Source organism: Lynx canadensis, chromosome B3 (genome assembly GCF_007474595.2).
Source record: "Lynx canadensis isolate LIC74 chromosome B3, mLynCan4.pri.v2, whole genome shotgun sequence".
Classification (NCBI taxonomy): domain Eukaryota; kingdom Metazoa; phylum Chordata; class Mammalia; order Carnivora; family Felidae; genus Lynx; species Lynx canadensis.
This window is the reverse complement of record NC_044308.2, coordinates 5,125,936-5,139,269: the sequence shown is the minus strand read 5'-3', so window position 1 is coordinate 5,139,269 and position 13,334 is coordinate 5,125,936. Positions and strand designations below refer to the sequence as shown.

Genomic DNA, 13,334 nt, shown 5'->3' with positions numbered 1-13,334 from the left:
GGCCTCCCAAAGTGCCCTGAGGGACGGAAGGAAGAGCGGGGGTAGGGGCAGGGTGAATGAGCAGGCCGTGCTGTCTCACCTCTGGCAGCTCTAGAATCCTCCGGGAGGATTGAGCACCGCCCTCCTTGTTTCACACCATTTGCTGTTCTAGGGCACCTGTGTCACACCCCCCCAGCGGCACTGTCCTTGTGGGAGGCGAGGTACACTTTCCCTGCCCTGCGAACTCCAGCTCAGGGCTGGGACCCTGGCTCATGGACGGCTTCCGGTCCCACAGGAGGCCCCGGGGCATCCGGGAAGGACAGAAGCAGGCGTCTAGGCCACGGGTCTGGCTCTGTCACTCGCTTCCCTCCTGGGTTACAGATGCGGCTGGGCGCGTCTCCACGTTATTTTGGGAGTCTGTGCTGTTTGCCAGGACGAGCCCAGTGGCCCGTGGCCCCACCTGGGCGTGAAGGAAGCACCGCTGTGGAGAAGCTGACAACCTCGGAGGCCCTGCTTGTGGGCGGGGGCTCGGACCTGGGCGTTTCAACCAGATCATTGCTCTGTTTACAGCCTGCTGCTGGCTCATCACCCCCAGTTGTTATGAAAACACCTTTAGTTCATAAAACGTGGACAGGGCATCTGAGCACTCGGGCTGAGTCATTTCTCTGAGCAAGCCGTCAGCTGGGGCGACAGTTTTGGCCGGGCCTGGCGTGGGGCCCTGTGTGGGTCTGTGTGGCGCCCGTGGACGGCCCCAGGTGGCCTGGCAGGGCCACTCAAGCCCAGGCCACGGGCTTCATGCACTGAATCAAGGCCGATTTTGAGCTCCTCCTTTGTTTTGTCACCAGGGTGGCTGAGGAGAACAGAGGGACTCCCGGGGTCCTCGAGTCACCAGATAACTGAGTGGGCACGCAGAGGCGGGGGGCGTGGCAAAGAGGAGGAGAAGAAGAAATGGAAGGGGGCACCTCAGCTGGTGGGGGAGAAGGCCAGGCCCGGCCTGGGGCTCTGTCTGTCCTACCACAGCCCTGGCCAGAGGTGACCTCCTGACTGGGGGCCCAGATGGCTGTTGGAAGGGAAGGAGGAAGGAATAGAAGAAACCAGTCTTTACTAAGCACCTACTTCATGCCAAGCCCTTGGCTGGCTCGTTCTTCGGGCTTCATGCCTGGTCGGAGAACCTTGGCCCCCTGCCAGCTGCAGGGCCTTGTGGGCCTGTGAGTTCACCTCCCGAGCGTGCTGTCCTCGTTGGCCTTATCTTCCTCATCTGGCCTCAGCTGAAGTGAGGGTCAAGCAAGATGATACAAAGACAAGTCAATAAATGGCACCTCGTGTTTTTATAAGTAATAGTGACACAGTTACCACTGACTGAGGACAGACTGTGCCAGGCTCTATGTTGCAAGTCTTCCTCCCAGAAATTCATTTAACCTCCTCCCCGCCCCCCGCCAGCCACTTTGAGGCGATTTCTCTTTCTGGTCCTGTTTTGGTTTGTTTTTTTAATGTTTATTTATTTTTGAGAGAGAGACAGAGCACAAGCGGGGGAGGGGCAGAGAGAGAGGGAGACAGCACCCAAAGCAGCTCCAGGCTCTGAGCTGTCAGCACAGACAGCCTGACACGGGGCTCCAACTCACAAGCCGGGAGATCATGACCTGAGCCGAAGTCAGACGCTTAACCGACTGAGACACCCAGGTGCCCCTTTAGTCCCGTTTTATGGATGGAGCCATTGAGGTGTGGAGACGTTAAGGAACTTGTCGAAAGCCACACAGGAGATCTAACGCTGGGGCTGGCACTCTGACACAGGCAGTAATGACGTCTGCACCACTCCATAAATCAGGAGGGTTGGATTAAATTGGTCTTTCTCATTGTGAATTTTCCAGAACCCTCATCTTTCCTTCATTTTTTTTTTTAATTTTTTTTTTTTCAACGTTTATTTATTTTTGGGACAGAGAGAGACAGAGCATGAACGGGGGAGGAGCAGAGAGAGAGGGAGACACAGAATCGGAAACAGGCTCCAGGCTCTGAGCCATCAGCCCAGAGCCCGATGCGGGGCTCGAACTCACGGACCGCGAGATCGCGACCTGGCTGAAGTCGGACGCTTAACCGACTGCGCCACCCAGGCGCCCCTTTCCTTCATTTTTAAAGAGCTGCTTCGCCATCAGATAAGCACGGAAGACGCCGGGATGTTGCCTGCTCCTTCTGAGACATTCACGGGGGACTTCGATATGGTAAAGGCTGTCCGAAGTGCTGTGGTGAAAGGGGAGAAGCAAACAACCTGTTCGTGTTTAACCTAGTACTTCTGAGCTTGTTTGCTCTCGGGGCTGTATTATCCGAGGGGCCCTTAGTAAGATCAATCTCGAAACCAACACACTTCCACAACCTGCAGGTCTTTGCCTGTCTTAACAGCGGTGCTCCACGACCCCCTGGTTTTAGGCCGTTACCCCTTTGTTCTCTCATTAATTCATCTATTCAACCATCTACTCAACATCGAGTGCTCCCTCACAATCAGAGGTAGACACAAGTGGTGATTTTAAGCATCTTACAAGACCGATGGGGGAGACAGAACAGTGTGATAAGGAGTTCAAGGGACTGGGGGCACCCGGGTAGCTTAGTCAGTTGAGCATGTGACTCTTGATTTCGGGTCAGGTCATGATCCTAGGATCGTAGGGTGGAGCCTGATGTCAGACTCCGAGCTCAGCAAGGAGTCTGCTTAAGATTCTCTCCCTTTCTGCCCCTCCCCTTCCCAAAAAAAAAAAGAAAGAAAGAAAGAAAGAAGGAAGGAAAGAAAGAGAAAAAAAAGAAAGAAGGAAAGAAAGAAAAAGAAAGAAGGAGGGAAAGAAAGAAAGAAAGAAAAAAGAAAGAAAGAAAAAGAAAGAGGTGTCTGGGTGGCTTAGTCAGTTGAGTATCTGACTCTTGATTTCAGCTCAAGTCATGGTCACACGGTTCAGGAGATCAAACCCCAAGTTAGGCTCTGTGCTGACATGGAGTCTGCTTAGGATTCTCTCTCTCCCTCTGCCCCTCTCCGCTGAGTGTGTGTGTGTGTGTGTACTCTCTCTCTCTCTCTCTCAAAGTAAACAAACATTAAAAAAAAAAGTTCAAGGGACTGAACATTAAAAAAAAAAGTTCAGGGGCGCCTGGGTGGCGCAGTCGGTTAAGCGTCCGACTTCAGCCAGGTCACGATCTCGCGGTCCGGGAGTTCGAGCCCCGCGTCGGGCTCTGGGCTGATGGCTCAGAGCCTGGAGCCTGTTTCCGATTCTGTGTCTCCCTCTCTCTCTGCCCCTCCCCCGTTCATGCTCTGTCTCTCTCTGTCCCAAAAATAAATAAACATTGAAAAAAAAAAAAAAGTTCAAGGAGTCCAGTGGATGGCACCATCCACGCTGGGAGCCAGGGGGGCCTCCTGGACAAGATAGGGGTTCAGTGGCCAGGTCGTCGGGATCGCAGGGAAATATTTGTACACCTGTGGAAAAGCGATGCATTATCTTGACTCTTGGGGAACACCTCTTGGATTATCTGATTCCATTCTATGAGGGCTATTTTACAACTCTGCAAATTATAGATAAGTAATGCAAAATTATTCTTGTTACAGACCTGTGGACTCTGGCCCGTCTCATAGAACACCAACTGACTTCCTTCCCCAGTGTTGCCTTCATTTGCGTGTTCATTTCAATATTCCTGATCGATAATTGTGCCTGTTCTTCAGATTCTCTTGTGAACTGGTAATAACATGTGCCTGGTTCCCCCATTGATTTAGGAGTTTAATAACCTTTAACACATGTTCAGTTTTATATGACAGTCATGAGTCTGTGTCTTTTTTTAAGGGCTGATAATAAGAGGTTCCCTGGGCAGAGAGACACATGTGCAAAGACCTGGAGGCTTGTTCTCAGCACCAGGCAGTGAGTAACAGGTAGCCTGACCCGGATCCTTATCAGCCCAGACCATCAGGAGCTGCTGAAATGGGCGAATTTTTCAGCCCCGACTCATGAGAGGTGGGGGCAGCTGGAGTCAAATGAAAACATGCTGGTGATCAATTGTCAGGTGTTGATGTGCATATAACCGGGGACGGCATGACTCGGTGTCACCTTGATTGGTGTGTGTGCAGGGGAACTAAATGCACTTCTGTGGTGGAATCCATCACATCCAACACTGCCGTTGCGGCAGGCATCCCTCACTCGTCGGGGAGCACAGGCTACTTTGTGTAATGAGCTCATTCTGTGCACAAATGGAGGCAAAACTCACCAAGAACAGAGGCGAGCAGGGACACAACAGCCTTGTGTCTGAAACCTGGGGGGATTCCACAAATGCTTATCAGAATTGCCAATCCTAGGTGCAAGAGGCCTTAAATCAATTTGCTAAAAGAGGCCTGAAATGTTCAAAAGAAGGCAAAAGAGGGGCGCCTGGGTGGCTCAGCCGGTTAAGCATCCGACTCTTGATTTTGGCTCAGCTCATGATCTCAGGGTTCGTGGTTTGGGCCCTCCGTGGGGCTCTGTGCTGACAGTGTGGAGCCTGCTTGGGATTCTCTCCCACTTCCTGTCCCTCCCCTATTCATGTGCTCCCTCACGCACATGCTCTCTTTCAAAATAAATAAATAAATGTAAAAAAAAAAAAAAAAGCAAAGAAATTGGCATCTCCAATTTGGAACGCTATGAGATGGATGCAGCATCGGAAGGAGACTGGCTTGGGCTGCTCCGGCCTCACCTGGACTGGCCTGCAGGCCCTGGTTAGCTTGAGGCTCTGGGGTGGGCTCCCTCTCGTTGATTTTTGCCGGCAGCTCTGGCTAGGAACCCTGTTTCTCGTCCTGCCGGGGGTGGGGGTGGGGGGCCCTCAGCCAGCCAGGCACCAGCAGCTCCCGGCCAGTGTGACTTGGTCAGGATGTTCAGTGACAGGCAGCACTGGGCAGCTGCCACCTGCTGGGCCCCTGTGACCCACTCTGCTGTCCCGGAACTCACGGTTAAGGAGACAGTGTCACGCTGAGGGATCGGGGCTGGGATGGGCGCCCCGGGAGCTGTAGGCACCAAGGAGGCCCCACTGGACGTTCCTACATCACTGGTGGGCACTGTGGTGGGCAACCGGGATGCCAGCCTGGGCCCAGGGGAAGGAAACGGCCGTCCTATTATAGTATCTGTCCATACTGGACTCTGAGCTCAACACAGACACCCTGTAGGGACCTCTAGGAACACAGGGGATAGAACGGAGGGGCCAGGGCCATGGCAGGACCCATTCCCCTGGGAGTGGGTGGCCCGTGGGCCCTTTCCTGAACCCCTCAGGCCTCCTGCAGGGAGAGGGGATGCGCCTAGTTCAGCTTCTTCCCTGGCAGGGAGCCCAGAGCCAACCCTTCTGCTCCCCTGAGCCCTACTTCCTTGTTTGATTTGCATAACCACCTGCCCAGACCAGCTCTGTACCTTCTGCAGTTAGGGCTGGAGCCCAGCACTGCCCCCCCGGCCAAAACAACGACAAGGACAACCACAACAACGGATCCACCTGTAAAAGGAACACCTGTTGGGGTTCCTGAGCGGTCTCTCTCTGGGGAACCCGCTCTTGGGAGCTGGCTGGCTCTGGAGGGAGTATCTCGGTCGGTCCCTGGTGAGGGGCCCTCCTCGAAAATCTGCATCCTCCGGCATCTCACCTGTGGGACCTCGCAGAGCCCTGGGAAGATCTATTCTCCACACATCGCCGTGCAAAGGGATGTCCTCACAGCACTGCTCGGCTTTGCAGAAGGCTGGAAATAACCTGCATGTGCCACAGCAGGGGGTTGGTGATCCTGAGTGTCCGTTCAGCAGAGTCCTCAAGAGCCCTTAAAAAGATCAAGGTTGGGACATCTGGTGGCTCAGTCAGTTAGGCCTCTGACTCGACTCCATCTAGGCTCAGGTCATGACGTCACCGTTTGTGAGATCGAGCCCTGTGTTGGGCTTTGCGCTGACAGAGTGGAGTCTGCTTGGGATGCTCTCTCCCTGCCCCCACTCCCCCTCCCCCATGCTCTCTCTCTCTCTCTCTCAAAATAAGTAAACTTAAAAAAAAAAATGGTGAATATGGGGCGCCTGGGTGGCTCAGTCAATTAAGCGTCCGACTTCAACTCGGGTCCTGATCTCTCGATTCCTGAGTTGGAGCCCCACATTGGGCTGTCTGCCTTCAGCAAGGAGCCTGCTTTGGATCTTCTGACTCCTTCTCTCTCTGCCCCTCCCCCGCTCATTCTCTCTCTCTCTCTCTCTCTCTTTAATATATAAGCATTTAACAAAGTTAAATTTTGCCTAGTGGGAAAGACAGGGGTGCAGACAGGGGCAGGACCAGGCTCAGGGAGGCGCTGCGAGTCGTCTGCTGGCAGGAGATGTGCCCTGCCTGTCACATGCTCTGTGAGTGTTTCGGGTGTTGGGCTGGGCTCCCCAGGTCGCCCCCACAGCAGACGACACGCCCCTGAGAGGAAGAGTTCACGCCACTACTTCTGAGGGCGGAGGAGGCACATCAGGCCACACGGTGGTGACAGCCACAGCCCTCATCCTTGCCTGCCCTGAGGTCCCCCCCAGCACTGCTAGCGCTGGGGTGACCTCAGTTCACCACTGGTGCTGGGACTTGCCCTGGAGACGCGCTCACTTGCCCTGTGATCTGGGGGGCTCTGTGGGAACGGTGGACACTGGGTGGCGGTGCCTCCCGAGGCCCTGGGGGGTGTGGGGGGCTGAGAAGGCAGCTCCCGCTGGGACTCAGCCCTGTCTGACCCTGCAGCCCCCACAGACCTTCAGCTGGCTCCAGGAAAGTGAGACCTTTCTCCCCATTTCCTATTACTTCCCTTCCCTTACTGACTTGATGATTCCCCCTTTCACTTCCCCCTCCTCCTTCACACTGGTCATTCTTTTAACAAACCTTAAAATAGAAATGTGCACTTTTTACTCCTTTCAACGACCTCAAGAGGAAGACTTGACCGTGACCCTATGTGGTCACTAGGCCACAGGAACGAGTAGAGCCATGCTTGCTGGCCTGTGGGGAGCTCATAGCCGGTGGCGGGTGCCTGCCCTCTGGGCTTGGGAGTATGTCAGGAAGGCTTCCAGGGGAGAGACCTGGGATCTGGGGCAAGGGAAGGCAGGTGGGAAAGGGATTCTGGTGGAGGAGAAAGCATGTGCAAAGGCCCGGGGGTGTGGGGAAGGGGAGCTTAGGCCAGTGGGGCTAAAGTAAGGGTGCAAATGGAAAAGGGCAGGAGTCAGGGCTCCACCCAAGAAGTGAGAGCAGATGAGGGTACTGGAGTCAGATGGGGCTCCCAGGTCGGGAAGGAGGAGAGCCTTGGCTGTCAGGCTTGTCCCAGACACTCGTCAAGGCTGGGCTGGGCCCCCAGCTGCCTGGGTCCAGTGTCAGCTAGAACACGCATCTGTTTCACTGGCTTAGGATCCTAGGACAGGGACAGGAACCCCTGGCAAGGGGGGCTTGGGAGACCAGCTCAATGGTTCTTCCAGGCCAGAGAGACTGAATTCCTCGGGGAGCAGCTCACCTCTTCAGCTTTTCCCAGGATTTAGCTGCTTGGGTTGGGAGCTGCAGAGCCTCTTGGTCCTCACACTGTCTTCCTGAAAACGTAATTCACACTAGAGTGTCAATGGCTCAAATGAAATGTAGCAGTCCTCAACTCTGGCTGTCTAGAAGAATCATCTGAAGTGTGTGTGTGTGTGTGAAGGTAATGACCGCTGCTTTTATAAAAATAATACATGCTCGTTCTCAAACAAAACAAGCAATACAGAAAAGCACAAAGAAGGAAGCAACGCCCCCCAGCCCCACCCCCATTAGAAGGCCAGCTTCCTGATGGCAGGGTCTTTACCTGTTCTGTTCTCTGCTGTATTCCCATCACCTAGAACTTCCCCCCCACACAAAGCAGATGATTAATATGGCTCATCATCCAGTGTTGACATCTGGGGAAATGTCATCTACAGAGAACTTTGGAGACATAAAGAAGTTAGGTAGACAGGTAAACAGGTCCAAATAATTAAACAAAAATTAATGTTTACTTATTTTGAGAGAGAAAGAGAGAGGGAGGGAGGGAGAGGGGGAGAGAGAGAGAGAGAGAGAGAGAGAGAGAGAGAGAGAGCGTGAGTGGGGGAGGGGCAGAGAGAGAGGGAGTCACAAAATCTGAAGCAGGCTCCAGGCTCTGAGCTGTCAGCACAGATCTGGCCCGATGTGGCACTTGAACCCACGAACCGTGAGATCATGACCTAAGCCCAAGTCAGACCCTCAACCCACTGAGCCACCCGGGAGCTCCTGGTCTAAATAATTTTAAAAGATGGGATTGTACCATACATGTTAGATTTAAAACTAAAAGCAATTTTACTTGAGTTGAGCAGAAAAAAAAAAAAAGCTAAAAAATTGCTGAATCTTAGATAAGTTTTTACTTTCCACAGAGATATTGGTTCATAATGAACTTCTCTCCTGTTAAGAGAAAAGATTATGAAATTCATCAAGAGATTGGAGTCTTGGGGAAAAAATAATAAATGCTTCACTTGGGCAGGCTCAATCATTCCTTGGGATGCAAAAGGCGATCACTTCCCTTACGCATCTTGCCTGGGTTCCTGACTTTGATCCTAATATTTTCCCTTTGTCAAGGTTTCTAACACTTAAATTCTGTTCTGCAACCATAATTCTCCTAGTATTTCATCTCAGTCCTGCATTTCAATAGATTCCTTTCCTTTTTTTTTTTTTTTTTTAAAGCATATTATGTCCCTGGATTTTGCACCTGGAGTCATCTCTTAGTTGTACCAAGAGAAATTGAGAGAGACTTTGAAAGCCACTCACCCCCGGGGGTCCTGTATTTCGTCACCTCTGAGCAAATCTAGGTGGTAGAAAATGCAAATCATTCTGGTTCCTAGAAACGCAAATGCATTTTGTCTGGAGGAATGCAATTGATTGATGCCCTGTGGCTACTGATCAGTTTTGCACCCGTCTGTAAATTCATTTCGGGGGTGTTCTAATTTTCCTTTAAACCAGTTGGAACATATTGCTTGTTCCCTAATTATTTAATGAGTTAAATACAATTTTTGACAGGTGCTCATTTTATACTGTATCAGAGGCATGATTTTGCCTTCAAAAACATTGACCCTTTTAACTCTCAGCTAGATTTCATTGCTGAGTAATTTTTTTTTTTTTCCAAAGGCAGCCCGAGGGTGCCGTTTTCCCCTGATCCTTTCCGTGTTGCCTATAAATCTGAACAACCTCACTGGGCGTAATATTCTTGGCCCCTCCTCGCCCCCCCCCCCCCACACCTTTGAAGACTAAGTTCCCCGGTCTTCTCATATTGAATGTTGCTGTGGAAAAATGTGAGGCCAGCTTGACTTTTTTCTCCCCTTGTTCGTGACTTGGCTTTTCCTTCTGGGCACCTGAACAGTTGTTTCCTTTATCCTTAGAGTCCATTAACTCGGCCCGAGTCAGCATGTTCCTGATGCTGATCATACCGCATCCCTCTTGTGTCCCCTCAATGTCTAAACATTCTTCCGCGTTGCTGTTGGATAATCCACTTCAAGGACCCCGATCCCTCTATGCTGGAAGGTCTGGGCTCCAATCTCTAATTGTTGGGGTTTGTCCTTTTTCTCTGACTTCACTGTGATGATCTTGACTTTTTCTCCATGCTGTTAGTTTGCTTTTCAGATGTGCGTGCTACGTCATGACTCGGTTTCTAGATGTGCAGGGGTCCTGTTCAGGTTCTCCATGTCGGTCGGTCTTCTGGTCTCGAGCTTGCTTTGCAAGCCCTGATGTTGTTCCTTGACTGTCTATTCTTCCATCTGATTCATATGCTCATGCACTTTCCTCCAGCCTGGGGCTATTGGCATCGTGGCAGCTGCCTTTGATCCTGGGCCCCTGTTCCCTCTCGGCTTTTGCACCCTCATGTGATTTCCTTCCCTTTCCTGGCAGTTGGCAGGGTGGCCTTGCAAGTTCTTTTCATCTGCATGGTTAACTAGAGCAAGTCCCAAGTCCTGTGTCCTACGGGAACCAGCCTGCGTCCCCACCGGGACGGCCGCGAGGGCTTCGTGGCCTTCGTGGTGTTCAGCCGCCTTCTGGGTAGCCCGAGTGTGCAGGCAGGGGCTGGTCTTTCCTGCCGCCCCCCCAACACTCTGCACCCAGCCGGGGGTGTACCCTTCTCCCGCCGTGGAAGGTCCTGGAGGCGGCCGGAGACTCTTCTTGGTTTGTGGGTCATTGTTTTCGTAAACTGTCATTGTTAGTTGTCCGTATGGGGGAGGGGAGCCCAAGCTCTCCCGTCAGCCTGCCCTCCTGGGCCGCCTCCTAAACATGCCAGGCTCCAGGTCCTGCTGCCGAGGCCTAGAGAAGCTGATTCCGTGGGTCTGGGTGGGACCTCTCCCTCCCCAGGCAGAGGGATGAAGGTGTCTAGGCCTGGGGGTAAGACCTGCTGAGTCATCTACCAGGGCCATTTGCATTTTGGTCAAATTAGAGGAAGACGGCTCTGATTATGTGAAATCACGTGGGTCTGAATGTTTCCCGGTTTTAGAATGTCGAAGTGGGTGGGCAAATTGGATCACTCGTTCTATTGCTGAGGCCTCTGAGGCCCAGAGAGGGGAAGTGACTTGCCCAAGGTCATACAGCAAGTTAGCAACAGGCAGGTTTGAAGAAGTAGAAATGCCAACCCCAGACCCGGGGCCTGGGGATCAGGTAGCCCGCCTCTGAGGGCAGGAAGGCCTTTGTCCGCGGCAGGGGGAACCCCCTTCCCATCTACTGGCCTCAAAGAGAGGAAACGATCGATCGTGGCCCTGCCTGCTCTGGGAAACTTTGGCCGTGAGTGTCCCTGGCGGTGGGTGGTCGCCCCAGGAGGCCCACTATCAAATGCCAACGCTCCCAGAAGGAGTGGCCCCGCTTCCTCTCGTGCCTGCCCCCGCCATCCACCCACTGCTCTGGCAGCCGAGCTGAGGGCCCGGTGATGAGCTAGGGCCAGGCAGCGGGTGCAGCGGGCCTGGTGAAGGAGCAGCAACAGAAAAGGCGGGGAATCCGGGACTAGCGCTGGAGAGGGCTCGCGTCAGGCCTTTCTGGGAGGGTTCCTCCATCTGCCAGGGGAAGGGGCTGCCAGGGCGGTTTTAGGGCCGTGACTGGGCAGTGCGGCTTCACCCTCCGGCCAGAGGGCCAGGGCAGCCGGGGTGAGCCACTCGGCGAGTCCTGGGTATGGTTGGCCCCCGGCTCTGTTCTCATCAGGCCCCACCAGCCTGGTGACATCAGGCGGGCTGAGGAGAATCCCGGGGCCACCCCCTTACTCCTTCCACGGCCCTTCACGACTCAGCTGGCTTGGGAAAAGAACAGGACGCTCTCCATGGGCATGTGGCAAGGATTAATTCCTGCAAAGGCACACGGGAAGCAAGGCGCTCGGGTAACGGAGCCACTGAGCCCAAAATAGATCTACTCCACAAGGTAACAGGAAATACTTCATTGGAGTTTTTCGGTGAGGTGATGAGGAAAAGGAATCTCACCGTTCACCACAGGGCTGCAATTTCGTTTTCTCTCTGGGGGCGCTTCTGATCTTTTCCTGCTCAATTCCCCTCCCCCTCTCCCAACCCCCACCGTTGCCACCGTCCCTTCTACTGCTCAGTCCCAGCCCCCTCACCAGAAGGGGGCCGACAGCGGCCCCCAGGTGCGTCCCGGGCAGCGTGTGAATCAGCGCTGAGGGTGTACACGGCAGGGGACACAGGGGAACCCCGGGAGGGAGGGCCGGCTCTGGATTCAAACTCAGGGGCCCCGGGCCGAACACATCACCCCCATTCGTGGGCTTCCTGACTCTTCACAGCAACCCCAAGAGGAAGATGGGCCAGGCAGCTACCACTGGGATTCTGGCCCCCAGGAAACGAGAAGTTAAGGGCTCGTGTGGCTGATGAGTGCAGGGCCCGGACCCAGCCCATTCGGAAAGTCCTCGAACCACTTTTGTCTGAGCTTCGACCCAGACTCCCATCATCGCTCCACGTCCGGCTGGCTCTGAGGCTGCCCGGCCATCCCACTGTGCTATTCATCTGCCGGGTCTGTGACGGGGCCCCGCCTCCTGGACAAGGCCGCACACGCCTCTTGTGACCCCCAGCCATCGTCCCCCAGTTTTGCCTGGGATTTTACACTCCGTATTTCCTCTCACCATCTTACTGTGGCGAGTGAGCCCTCCTCCCCCTTTGGAGAAAGCCTGACTCTCTAGGAAGGAGAGGCTGGGCCGAGCTGCTCCCATCTCTGCCCCGGGGCCTTGATCCCTGTGTGTCCCGAGGAGTGGCTATCCTGTCCAGGCAAGGAGGGTGGGGGGCGGGGTGCTGGCAAGGACTTCAGCCTCTCTGAAGCGGGTCTCTTAACCAATCAGGGGTGCTGGCCCCTTTGACAACCTGATGAAAGTTGTGGCCTCTTTCCCAGAAATCTGCACCGACTTACAAACGTAAACCTGACCATTTGGGAGGGGCGCCTGGGTGGCTCAGTTGGTTAAATGACCAACTCTTGGTTTTGGCTCAGGTCATGATCTCACAGTTCGTGAGTTCAAGTCCCAAGTCGGGCTCTGCGCTGATAGTGCGGAGCCTGTTGGGATTCTCTCTCCCTCGCTCTCTGCCCCTGCCCCACTTGCATGTGCCTGCACACTCTCTCTTTCTCTAAATACATACGTACATACATACATAAATGAATATTTAAAAAAACAAAGCAAAGCCCTCTTATAATTTAGGAGATTATACACCCTCTGACCTCTCCTTGGGTTCTCCAGGGGTTCCTAGTCTGGATTAAGGCCTCCTATGTTACGGGGTGCTGTCTGCCAATCTCCAGGACCCCAGAATCTGGATGCTTCTGATGGCTGGATAGCTGGGTGAGGCCGTACTTCAAGGAGGCAGCTTGGTTTGAAAGAACGATTTCATGAAAGGATCAGGTTGAAAATGGCCGAGCCCACTGAGTGAGAATGATGTCTAGATTATTCTGCAGTCAACTTTGGCACAAATATACACCACAGACGACAAATACGCAGAGCGGGTCTACGCCAGGGTGACGACGCCCATGTTCAGTGGGTGCCAGGCACCGTGCTGCGGGTGGCTCATGCATTATCTTGTGAAGTCCTTCTCACGCTCAGTCCCACAGGGTTATGCTATTAGGAGCTCTCTGAGGCGAAGGAAAGCTAAGTAAATGACTCAAGGTCACACAATAAGTTGACCTGACTGGCCTCTGACCTCAAGTACTCTGACCCAGCAGCCATTTGACAGTCTTCCTTCCCACGGGCTGGTGAGACTCACCACCAGGGGAGGCCGGGCCCCATTCTGTTCTGAGCCTATTCTGTTTCCAGCTCGGCTGGATCCTGTTGGGTTTGGGCAGAGAGCAGGCTTCAAGTCAACACCGAAATGGTGTTTTTCTGGAAGGCCTCTGTAACACACTGGTGCCCCAGCTCCCTTGTCTGAGTC

The 13,334-nt window shown here is 53.7% G+C and overlaps 1 long non-coding RNA gene across 2 annotated transcripts; it reads right to left on the bottom strand.

The window, feature by feature from the left end:
* Positions 1–245: 245 nt before the first annotated feature.
* On the bottom strand, positions 246–10,253 carry LOC115515486. 2 transcript variants are annotated; one of them, XR_004343741.1, is made up of 3 exons: positions 9,195–10,253; positions 5,591–5,758; positions 246–1,247 (listed from the first exon to the last, which is right to left on the bottom strand). It is a non-coding gene; the product is annotated as an uncharacterized LOC115515486 (long non-coding RNA). The 2 variants fall into 2 exon arrangements; XR_004343742.1 differs by lacking the exon at positions 9,195–10,253 and adding an exon at positions 7,439–7,602.
* Between the last annotated feature and the right edge of the window lie 3,081 nt (positions 10,254–13,334).